This window comes from Oryctolagus cuniculus, chromosome 18 (genome assembly GCF_051225735.1).
Source record: "Oryctolagus cuniculus isolate XC-2025 breed Fujian yellow rabbit chromosome 18, ASM5122573v1, whole genome shotgun sequence".
Taxonomy (NCBI): Eukaryota; Metazoa; Chordata; class Mammalia; order Lagomorpha; family Leporidae; genus Oryctolagus; species Oryctolagus cuniculus.
In genome coordinates this window covers 65744820-65757891 of record NC_142884.1, presented here as the reverse complement: position 1 = coordinate 65757891, position 13072 = coordinate 65744820, and positions in this window count along the sequence as shown.

Below are 13072 nucleotides of genomic sequence, written 5' to 3'. Positions count from 1 at the left end.
CAGGAGTGGAGGATGTCCCAGGCAAACACCTGCCTCTATTGACCTTCCAAAACAATCTAACAGTAAAATTTCCCCAAGGCTAGGCTAGGGTAGCAGAGAGCAGTGTGAACACAGTGAGGAGGGTCAGTGAGGGAACAGATCATGAAAACAGCCATCTCTGTTTTCCCCTCTGAAAGACCAGCCTCCAATGGACGGTTTTAAACCAGCAACTTCTGGGGCAGGCCTTTGGTGCAGTGGCGTATCAGAGTGACTGGGTCAAGTCCCAGCTACTCTGCTTCCAATCCAACTTCCTACTAATGCACACCCTGGGAGGCAGCAGATGATGGCTTAAGTATTTAGGTCCCAACCACCCATGTGGGAGACCTAGATTGAATTCTAGGCTCCTGGCTTTGGCCTGGCCCAGGCCTGGCTATTGTAGGCATTTGGAGAGTGAACTAGTGGATGGAATATCTTTCTCTATTTGTGTCTATACCTTTCAAATAAAAACAAATAAATAATAAAGTTAGCAGGGTGAGCAGATAGCATAGCAGATTAAGCCCTTGCTTGGAATGCCCACATGCCTGATTCAAATCTCAGCTACTCCATGCTTCCAATCAAGTTTCCTGGCAGTGCAGCCGGGAGGCAGCAAAAGCTGGTCCAAGTACTTGGCTTCCTACCACCCAGAGAGGAGACCTGGATGGAGTTTCTGGATGGAGCCCTGGCTATTATGGACATTTGGAGAGTGAACCAGCAGATGGAAGATATTCTGCCTGCCTGCCTGCCTGCCTGCCTTCCTTCCTCTCTCTCTCTCTTACTCTTTATCTCTCTGTAACTCTGACTTTCAAATAAAAAAATACATCTTTTTAAAAATATGTCTCAGTGCTAAATTTCAGGGTTAGGGAATGAGCTCTCTCAAGTTTACAGTAAACCAAATGGCTTCAAATGCTTAATTTCACGGCATCCACAGATGTCTTAAAAAAAAAAAAAAAGACTACCCTCAAACCCTGCAGTTGGAAGAAAGACGAGGTTCTCAACATCCCAGAACAGTTTTTTGGAAGGTGGAAAAAAGTATAATTTTGAAAGGAAAAGGTTGATTCCAACTCAATTTAACTACATTTCTATCTACAGTAACTATGTGGCTTCATTTAGCATATAATTACAGCAATTGCCAAATTTTAATATATTTTCATTAAAGCTGTATTATTTTTCAACTTACGAATAGTAGTCATGGAGAGACACAGGCAGAGTCACTTTTTTTTTTTTTTTTTTTTTGACAGGCAGAGTGGACAGTGAGAGAGAGACAGAGAGAAAGGTCTTCCTTTGCCGTTGGTTCACCCTCCAATGGCCACCGCGGCCGGTGCGCTGCGGCCGGCGCATTGCGCTGATCCAAAGCCAGGAGCCAGGTGCTTCTCCCGGTCTCCCATGGGGTGCAGGGCCCAAGCACTTGGGCCATCCTCCACTGCACTCCCGGGCCACAGCAGAGAGCTGGCCTAGAAGAGGGGCGACCAGGACAGAATCCGGCACCCTGACCGGGACTAGAACCCGGGCGGCACCACAAGGTGGAGGATTAGCCTAGTGAGCCGTAGCACCGGCTCAGAGTCACTTTCTGACGAATTCTGCACAAAAATCAGCCACTGTATTGTATGTAACACATTTCCCCAAAAGTATTTAAAATTTAACACATGATTCAAGCCATGGTAAGTATGTATAAAGGTGAATTGCTACGTAAATGATCATGACTCTTGAATTCCTTTCACAAACCAGCAAAGCAAACGACGGAATGGACATGCATGAGTGACATAGGCTAGTTACAAGCTTCTGATGGACAACACCTGAGGGGCCCCAAAACACTGGCCATTCTCTCATGGGCCATGCTTTTCTTCGGCAAGACCCTCGGTCCTTAAGAGAAAGGCTCATTTTTAAATGCAGTACTGCAGGAAGGCAGTACCTAACAGAGCATGGAGACTTAATACAGTATTTAGCTAAAGGGTGTCTTCACTCACTCCACACATTTAATGGGCACCAGGTGCTGCGGATACAGCAATTAACACAACAGACATTTTAGTCCGTTGGGGTGTGGAGAACAATAAACTGTCTTCACAGAGGAAGTGATACTTGGGCAGAGCCACACTGGAAGAAAGGGAGCATGCCATGCAGGGATAGGAGACAGAGCGCCCAAGTAAACACCAGTGTCAGTAAGGATCCAGCGAGAACCCATCATGCACCTGGCACCACACCAAGCCTCGCGGAGGCTGAAGAAGTGCAGACGTCATGCACTCATGAGCGCCTAGGCACTGGAACTGTGCTGCCTGGGTGACTCTCCCAGCACCAGCTGGCTGACCTCAGGCAGGTTCCTCAATGGCAGCACAGGTGGAACAGCTGTGCTGTTCACTCCTTGATTGCTGGAGGGCCAATGAGTCAAGCTGTGGAATGTGCCTGGCAAGCGCTGGTTGAGTGCTCGCTGTCAGTATCACGGCCGCTTGGCCCCACTCCTGGTGACATCCTCATGAAGACAATGCTTAACTGCGGACAATGAACCCTTAATGACATTTTTGACCTTACTTGCAGGAATAAGGGGTTGAGAATTTCTTATCCCCTGGATTTTCTGTTTTATTTTTAATTGATAAATAATGGTAGGTGTTTATCGGAAGACATCTTTCGATTGACACAACTGGAGAGTCAGGGTGCTGCTAAACATGCTACTATGCCCAGGATGGTTTCCCACAACCAAGGATTACCTGGGCCAAAAATGTAGACAGTGCCACTGTTGAGAGCCCTACTTTACATTAACCAGGCATAAGGACCCAGAGCTGATACCGTCAATGGGTTTCTCCCCCATCTCATTCAATCCCATGCAAAGGAACGACAAGCCAGCCCCCATGGCCTATCTTGGAGAGATATCATCACCAGGGTATTCTGGGTACCCACTCTTTTGGTGGCCATCTCAAAAGGAGAGGGGTAGATCAGGCATTACCAAAAACACAGAGCTACATTCAGGAGTGGAGAGGGAGGAGGCTGAGGGAGAGCCAGTGAGGTGCAGCTGCTCCCCGGCCAGCCCGTCTGTCACTAGTCACAGCTCGTGTCCATCCTAATTCAGGTGGCTGTGACGAGAAGAGGAAAGGGTTTAGAGGAGGACAGATGGTCACAGGGAGTCGCATGCAAGAGCACAGGACGGACGGGGCCAGATGCAGATGTGCTAGACAAACATGTTTAACATGTCTAGGGAATAGTCATAAGCACCACAACGCCAGAGTCAGACCAGTGTTTACCCACTTTTTTTCCCTCGTCACTCCTCCACTGCCACTCTCAGCGGATCTTTTTAGGTATGCTTTTCCCGATCACCAGTTCCCTCATGAAATTTTAATAACCCAAACACAGCGGCTACTGTTTACGCCCTGTGGCCCTCTGGAGGATGCCAACGTCTTGTCACATGTCAGTGGTTTGCTCCCCAGTACCTAATGTCCTCTCTGCTGTGGAAGCGTGACTCCTCTCCTGTCTCCTGGGTGTTTTACCTTTTTTCCCCAGCTCTTCTCTCCATACAGCTTTTCAACTGTCATCCCCCAAACTTTGTCCTTCGCCCAACATTAACTGGATTAAGGAAAACACCTGGGAGAGCATTTTTTAAACTGCAGAAACTGATGGGAATGTTGGTGATTCGTAATAGTAGAAAAGAAAAGAAATACTACCAGTAACTCTGACTGTTGCCCTTCCTTCACCCTCTATCCTGGCCCCATCGACCCAGTCCTAATGAGTGGAAAGATCACTGGCCCTGCTTTCCTGGCTGGCTTTCAAGCTGGCCTCTGACGGTCCCGGAAGAACAATAAGGAAGCTAGTTTACTGTTTGTTTTTTCATTTTATGACAGGAATTGATAAGTTCAATGGGCACATGGCCCTACCATCATAAAGAATGAGGTACACTTCATACGTAGCTTTTGTTCCACACGAAATCAATGTGGATTTAAATGACTAACCACAGATAAGATAGTAACCTGTGAGATTACTTCAAAAAGTCTGTGGAAAATGGAATCAAAAGATAAGCTTATTTTGGTACAAAAATTTTGAGATCCATGCATAATTTTTAATAGCATTCATTTTTCATGAATGTTTGAAGACCCCTTGTATGTGTTGAATGGGAAGGAACAAAGGCTCTTGCCCTTTTACATAGGCTAAGGTGCACGAGGGAACTTGGTTGTTTGATGCATCACAAGTCAAACAATGAGACCTTAACAGATGCAACACACGCACAACACATGCACACACAACACAGCATTCTGGATGCAAATAGCTTGAAAAGTTGATTATCTTCTGCAGAAGGCCAGCCCCTCCACCACAGCTTTGCATCCCATCCCCTTCCACTTTCTCAAGAACTGTCCATTTTTATTATTCATTCCTGCTCTTCCTTTCTTTTTTTAAGAGTTATTTATTTGAGAGGCAGAGTTACAGAGCTGCAAAGGGAGGGAAGGAGGGAGGGAAGGAGGGAGGGAGGGAGGGAGGGAGGGGGAGAGAGAGAGAGAGAGAGAGAGAGAGAGAGAGGTCTTTTATCTGCTGGTTCACTCCCCAAATGGCTACAATGGCCAGAGCTGGGCCAGAATGAAGCCAGGAGCCAGTGCTTCTTCCGGTCTCCCATATGGGGGCAGGGGCACAAGCACTTGGGCCATCTTCCACTGCTTTCCCAGGTGCATAAGCTGGGAGCAGGATTGGACATAGAGCAGCCAGGCCCTGAACCAACAACACCTATATGGAATGTCGGCTCCACGGGCTGATGCTTAACCTACTATGCCACCATGCGGCCCCTCACTCCCTCTCTTCTAAATCAACTTCTCATCAACTAAATCCTTCACTTCAACTTTTTAACATATTCAATTCTCTCACTTCCTGAAAACAACTCTCCCTCATTCTCATACTCTGCCTCAACTGACCTCTCTCCTCACCTTCACAGCCAGAAAGCTCTAAAGAGTTATCCAAATTCCACTAGCAAATTCGCAGTAGCACTCCACTCCGGATGTCAGCTCCGGCTCTCCGCTTAGCCAGCTCTAGCTAACGACAGAGTTAAACACCAGGCTGCTCGCTCACTGCAGCAGACATTTTTCAGCTGTCGTTTCACATCAACTCTCAGCAACAACCCTCTTTATTGACCACTTCCTCCTTGAAACACTGTGTGCTGGTTTTCCTCCTGCTTCTCTGACCACTCAGCTTTTTGTAGAATAGTCTGCTCTCCATAGCTATTGCAAGTTCCTTTCTCACTGTGTGCTTTCTTTCTAGACTCATCCAGGCCCACCACCTATATGTGGATGACTTACAAATGTACACCTCCGGCCCAGACTTCTCTGAGCTCCAGACCCGTACATCCAATCACTGATTTGATTATCCTGGACATCTCATAAGACTCTCAGGCTCAATATATAAACACTACCATGACTTTCCCCTTCTCTACCCCAGGCCATTCCAAACATCTTCACCCCTCTTGGGTCTCTTCCCTGCCTTTCAACCTGTTGCCAACTCAAAAACTTGGACTTTGTCTTTTACTCCTTCCACCAACCATTCACAAGCAAGTGTTGATTTTACCTGGTCAACATGCCCTTTTTTATTTTTGAAAAGCAGAATGATAGAGAGAGAGAGAGAGAGAGAGAGAGAGAGAGAGAGAGAGAGAATCAATCTTTGATCCACTGGTCCTCTCCCCGAATGCCCAGGGCAGCTGGCATTGCACCAGACTGAAGGACTGAAGCCAGGAGCCTGAACACCACATGCGTGGTAGGGACACAAGCACTTGAGCCATCACCCACTGCCTCCCAGAGTGCACATCCCCAGGAAGCTGAATCAGATGTAAAGCAGGGACTCCAACCCAGGCACTGCAATATGGGACTGGGTGTCCAAGGCTGCAGCCCATTGCTGCCCAACACCCACCCCTCTACACTTCAGAAGGTCACTCACTTCTCTTCTTCTCCAAGCTCCTCCCTACAGCTTTGCTCATGCCACTGTCACCTCCTGGACCATTCACTGGTCTTGTCTCTAAACAACCCACTTCAATCTAGGGTCTACACTATATTACAAATTCACAAAGTCCAAATATCTTCATGTTTGGAAAAACTTTCCTAATCTGACCCTTGTGTCCCTCTCTTATCACCCCATTAGACTCTATTTTCCACCATCTAAAACTTCTTGTTTAGCAATGTGCCACATGCATACCTCCCTCTGTATTTTGGATAATACTCTCTCCTCCCTGGAATGCCCTACTCTGTCTCACCTCCAACCTTGCGTGTGTTTTTGATCCCTTGGTTCTCAACTAACATATCTCTAGAAGTTTCTCCTGGCTTCACCCCTCCCCTTCCCCCAGACTCTGCTGGATGCCACTGTTATGAGTTTTCTGCCAGCGCTGCGGCTCACTAGGCTAATCCTCCGCCTTGCGGCACCGGCACACCGGGTTCTAGTCCCGGTCGGGGCGCCGGATTCTGTCCCAGTTGCTCCTCTTCCAGGCCAGCTCTCTGCTGTGGCCAGGGAGTGCAGTGGAGGATGGCCCTAGTGCTTGGGCCCTGCACCCCATGGGAGACCAGGAGAAGTACCTGGCTCCTGCCTTCGGATCAGCGCAGTGCGCTGGCCGGCCGCAGTGCACCGGCCGTGGCGGCCATTGGAGGGTGAACCAACGGCAAAGGAAGACCTTTCTCTCTGTCTCTCTCTCTCACTGTCCACTCCGTCTATCAAAAAATAAAAAAATAAATAAAAAATATAAAAAATGAGTTTTCTATTAATCATTCTATAATGAAATAATCCGCTTGGCATATTCTTTGAAACCTTGAAAGAAGGAACTGTCTTATTCACTACAGTATAATCAATGCCTAGCACAGTTCTTGGCACACAAGAGTCACTCAATAAATATTTGTTTAAAGAATGAAGGCCTTGATCTTATTGGCATTATCTGTAAAGGGCTCTTTCATTATATAATATTTAGAAGAAAAGATACATTCAACCAATCAATAATCTTCTAATCTGAGAAACACAATAACATGTTTAAGGATCCAGATAAAAATGACCCAACATTTGAACATTTCCTGTTTGAGAAAAATAACGGAAGTCAAATCTTAAAGCTAACAGCTCAGAGGTGCTGGGTCAAGCAAGGGGTGGGATGGGTACGCAGATTGACAAAATTCAGTTGACTTGTACTTTTAGTAATGACAATGGGGTTTGTGTTGTTTCACAGAGGTTAAAGCACACCTTGGGTTCCCATATCTGCATGCTGGTTCAAGTCCCAGCTCCCAGCTTTCTGGTAATCACTCCAGGAGGCAGCAGATGATGGCGCAAGTACTTAGGCCTTGCCATCCATGTGAGAGACCCATATGAAGTTCTTGGCTGCTGGCTTCTGTCTGGTCCTGCCCCAGCTGTTGCAGGCATCTGGGGGGTGAACCAGCAGATGGAAGATCTCTGTATGTTTGTGACTTTACCTCTCAAATAAATTTTTTAAAATACTAATGATATTACTGTGAGGGCTGGTGTTATGGTGTAGCAGGTAAAGTCACCACCTGTGATGCCAGCATCCAATATGGGCACTGGTTTATGTCAAGGGTGCTCCACTTTTGATCCAGCTCCCTGCTAATGGCCTGGAAAAAGCATCAGAAGATGGCCCAAGTGTTTGGGCCCCTGCCAGCCAAATGGAAGACCCAAAGGAAGCTCCTGGCTCCTGGCTCCCGGCTTTGGCCTGGCCTGGTGCTAGCAGTGCAGCCATCTGGGGAATGAACTAGCAGGTAGAAAATCCCTCTCTCTCTCTCTCTAAGTCTGACTTTCAAATTAAATGAAATAAATCTAAAATAAAAATGATATTACTGTGACAAGAGAGGCTGCAAATTATTTTTATTTTTATTTTATTTATTTATTTTTTAATTTTTGACAGGCAGAGTGCACAGAGAGAGAGAGAGACAGAGAGAAAGGTCTTCCTTTTGCCGTTGGTTCACCCTCCAATGGCCACCGCGGCCAGTGCACCGCGCTGATCCAAAGGCAGGAGCCAGGTGCTTCTCCTGGTCTCCCATGGGGTGCAGGGCCCAAGCACTTGGGCCATCCTCCACTGCACTCCCGGGCCACAGCAGAGAGCTGGCCTGGAAGAGGAGCAACCGGGACAGAATCCGGTGTGCCGGCGCCGCAAGGCGGAGGATTAGCCTATTGAGCCACGGCGCCGGTGAGAGGCTGCAAATTATGCTGGTTTTCAGAAGAGCTGCATGTTCATAGGGTATGGTGGGTGAGCTAATCAATCGCCTTCTGCAAAGAGTTGGCTGGTTTTTAATCAAATCTCCAAGCAAAAAGATTCTTATTTTCTGCTGCCTCCCTACCTTCAGCTGGCAAGGCCAAATAAAGGAAAGGCTTTCAGGAGCAGTCATCCCAAGTCTTTTCTTTCCTCTTCCACATCATATCCCAGCAAATCCCATCAACCCAATTTCCAAAATATATCCCACATGAGACCAACTCTCCACACCTCTCCCGCCACAATGCTCACCCAGGCCAACCTCAACTCTGGTCTTTTGCCTCCTGCTGCACTCTCTACCCATGCGTCACCTTCCAATGACTTTTTGCCTAAAGTCTTGCAGTAGAATAGCCCATAGGCAAACAAACTGCTGGATTTCTATAGCGCCATTCCGTCCGGCAATAAAAGGAATAGCTGCCAACATGTGAAGCAGCTTCTCAGAGCACCAGGCAAAGGGAAAGGAGTCTCCCACCAAAGAATGCATACTGCGTGATTTCTTTTGTGAACAGTTCCAGGACAGGAGTAAGTAACAGATGATGGAAGAAGATCACCACAGTGGTTGCCTCTGGGCAAGGAGGGACACAAGGGAACCTTGTGGGGTGACGGAAATGTTCCATATCAGGCCGGCACTGTGGCGTTGTGAAGCTGCTACTTGCAATGCTGCAATCCCATATGAGTATGATTTTGGGTCTCGGCTGCTCCACTTCCCATCCAGTAGTAGCCGCCTACTAACGGCCTAGAACAAGGCAGCAGATGGCCCAAGCGCTTGGGCACCCATGTGGGAGACCCTGATGAAGCTCCTGACTCCTGGCTTTGGCCTGGCTCAGCCCTGGCCATTACAGCCATCTGAGGAGTGAACTAGCAGATGGAAGATTTCTCTCTCTCTCTTTCTAACCTTGACTTTCAAATAAATAAATAAATATTTTAAAAAAAGTTCCATATCCTGATTGGGGGGGAGGTAAGTGACATACATGCATAAATATGTCAATACTCAGTGACCACACACTTAAGATTATGCACTTCATTGTATGCAAATTTGCCCTCAGAAGGAAAAAAAAGTCCACATATAAATATTACATTCTAGTTAATGATGTACATACTGGATTATTTAGAACTTACTGATACCTACAACATACTTTGCCATTCATCATCAAATTGGAAGAAACACAGAGAGACAGAAAGATGGAGAGACAAATGACAAAATGATACAACTAAAATTTTTTTTATTTGAACATCAGAGTTACACAGAGAGAGGAGAGGCAGAGAGAGAGAGGTCTTCCATCCGATGATTCACTCCCCAGTTGGCTGCAACGGCTGGAGCTGCACTGATCCAAAGCCAGGAGCCAGGAACTTCTTCCTGGTCTCCCATGCAGGTGGAGGAGCCCAAGAACTTGGGCCATCTTCTACTGCTTTCCCAGGCCATATCAGAGAGCTGGATCGGAAATGGAACAGCTGGGTCTTGAACCAGCACCCATATGGGATGCTGGCACTTCAGGCCAGGGTATTAATTCGCTGTGCCACAGCACTGGCCCCACAACTAAATGTTAAAGGTAGGATGTGGTGTGGTGTGGTGAGAATACAGGAATTCACTGTGAAATGTTCAGTCTTGCCATTTAGAATTTCTCATACTACAATGATCAGGAGAGGCAGGTTTGGCTTAGGGGTTCAGTTACCAGTTGGGACCCTTACATCTCAAGTATGAGTGCCTGGGTTCAAGTTCCAGCTGTGCTCCTGATTCCAGCTTCTTGCTAATGCACACTCTGGGAGGCAGCAGGTGATGACTCAAATACTTGGGTCCCTGCTACCTTTGTGAGAGACCTGGATTGAGTTTCTGGATTCCAGCTTCAGGCTGATCTAGCCCAAGCTGTTGCAGGAATTTGAGGAGTGAACAGGTAAATAGGATCTCTCTCTCCCTCTCTCTTCTCCCTCCCTCCACCTTTCAAATAAATTTAATTTTTTGAAAATTTCATTTATAATATAAAAATTATTCATGAATAAATTTAACAAAAGAAACATAATACTTATAGACTGAAAAACAAAAAAAATTATTGTAAAAAACAAAATAATAAACAAAGAAAGATATTCTGTGCTAATAGGTGAGAAGACTTAATACTGTTAAGAAAGGCTGGCACTGTGGCTCACTAGGCTAATCCTCCACCTGCGGCGCTGGCACACCAGGTTCTAGTCCCAGTCGGGGCGCCGGATTCTGTCCCAGTAGCTCCTCTTCCAGGCCAGCTCTCTGCTGTGGCCTGGGAGTGCAGTGGAGGATGGCCCAAGTGCTTGGGCCCTGCACCCCATGGGAGACCAGGAGAAGTACCTGGCTCCTGCCATCAGATCAGCGTGGTGCGCCGGCCGTGGCATGCCGGCCACGGCGGCCATTGGAGGGTGAACCAACAGCAAAGGAAGACCTTTCTCTCTGTCTCTCTCTCTCACTGTCCACTCTGTCAAAAAAATTAAAAACAGCAAAAAAAAAAAAAAAATACTGTTAAGATGGAAATACTGAGGGGCCGGCGCTGTGGTGCAGCGGGCTAAAGCCCTGGTCTGCAGCACCCGCATCCCATATGGACGCTGGTTCGAGTCCCGGCTGCTCCTCTTCTGATCCAGCTCTCTGCTGTGGCCTGGGATAGCAGTGGAAAATCAGGGGAGTGAACCAGCCGGTGGAAGACCTCTCTCTCTGTCTCTCTCTCTATAACTGTGCCTTTCAAATAAATAACTCTTTAAAAAAAAAAAGATGGAAATACTCTCAAAGTAGATTAGATTCATTATTGTCTCGATCAAAATCCCAGGCTTCTTTGCAAAAACTGACAAGCTAATCCTGAAACTCATACAGAAATGCAAGGGGACCAGAATATGCAAAATATTGGGAAAAAGAGTACAGTCTCAGTTTCAAAAGTTATTACAAAGCCACAATAAGAAAGACAGGATGGTACTGCCATATGGCTATCTTAAATAACAGTGGACCTAGAAATAAACTCAGGTACCTAAGGCCAATGGATTTCCAACCAGGGCTTCAAGACCACTTAATGAGGAAAGCACAGTCTTTCAACAAACAGCACTGGGACAATTGGAAATCCACATTCAAAAGCATAAAGTGGACTCCAACTCTCACCACATACAAAAATTAACTGGAATGGATCACAAGCCTATGTATAATGTATGAACTCTCACAGGAAAAACGTCTAAGCTAACGCTTTCTTAGGGGGCCAGTGCTGTGGCGTAGCTGGTAAAGCAACCATCTGCAGTGCCAACATCCCATAAGGGTGCCAGTTCGAGTCCTGGCTGCTCTTTCTCTCTCTCTCTCTGCCTCTGTATCTTTGCCTCTGTATCTCCACCTTTCAAACAAATAAATCTTTTTTAAAATCACATGGTTTCTTAGATATGACACCAAAAGCACCAACAACAAAAGAAAAAAGGAGTTGAACTTACCCAAAATTTAAAAAACATGTTTGTACTTCAAATGATATCATATAGAAAGCAAAAACAGAACCCACAGGAAGTGGCTGTTTAGTTTAATGGTTAAGACACCTATATCTCATACTGGAATCCATGGCTCCAGCTCCTGATTCCAGTTTTCTGCGAGTGCAAACCTAGGAGGCACCAGGCAATGGCTCAAGTAGGTGGGTGGTTGCTGGCACTCACATGAAAGATGGACTGAGTTCCTGGCTCTCAGTTTCAGCCTAGCCCAGCACCTGCCATTGTGAACATCTGGGAGTCAATCAGCAGATGGAAGTGTCTCTCTGTCTCTCTTGTCTCTCTCTCTCTCTCTCTCTCTCCCCCTGCCCTGCCCAAGTCACTCTGTCCCTCCTTCCCTCTCAAATAATTTTTGTTAAAAAAGACAACAGTTCAGGCCGGCATTGTGGCATAACTGGTTAAGCTGCAGATTACAATGCAGGCATGCCATATGGGTGCCAATTCATGTCCTAGCTACTCCACTTCTGATCCAGCTCCCTGCTAATGTGCCTGGGAAAGCAGCAGAAGATAGCCCAAGTGCTTGAGCCCCTGTACCCACATCAAAGATGGGATAAAGCTCCTGGCTCCTGGCTTTGATCTGGCCCTGCCCTGGCCATTGCAGCCATTTGGGGAGTGAACCAGCAGATGGAAGATCTCTCCATTCCCCCCCCCCCCCGCCCCCGCCACCAACCCTCTCTCTGCAACTCTGCCTTTCAAATAAATAAAATAATTTTTTTAAAAGACAGTGGTAGACATTTGTTCTAGAAATTATGATCATACCTGACACACCCACGTTTCATATCAGAGTGCCTGGGTTTGAGTCTCAGCTCTGCTTCCAATTCCAAATTCCTGCTAATGCACACACTGGGAGGCAGCAGACTATGGCTCAAATAGCTGGGTCCCTGCCATCCATCTGGGAGATCTGAATTGAGTTTCCAGCTCCTGGCATCAGCCTGATCCATCCCCAGCCATAATAGGCATTTGCAGAGTGAACCAGTGGAAAGGAGATATTAATTCACTCTCCCTCTCCCTTTCCTTCTCAAAATAAATAAATAAATTTAAAAATTTAGAAACAAAGACTTCCCATAGAATGCGAGAAAATATTTGTAAATCATATATCTGATAAGGAACTTGAACCCTATTATATAAAAAGGCCTGTTATGAGGGCCGGTGCCATGGTGCACTAGGTTAATCCTCCACCTGTGGTGCCGGCATCCCATACAGGCACTGGTTCTAGTCCTGGTTGCTCCTCTTCCACTCCAGCTCTCTGCTGTGGCCTGGGATAGCAGTAGAGGATGGCCCAAGTGTTTGGGCCCTGCACCTACATCAGAGACCCGGAAGAAACTCCTGGCTCCTGGCTTCGGATCGGTGCAGCTCCAGCCGCTGCAGCCATTTGGAGACTGAACCAACAGAAGG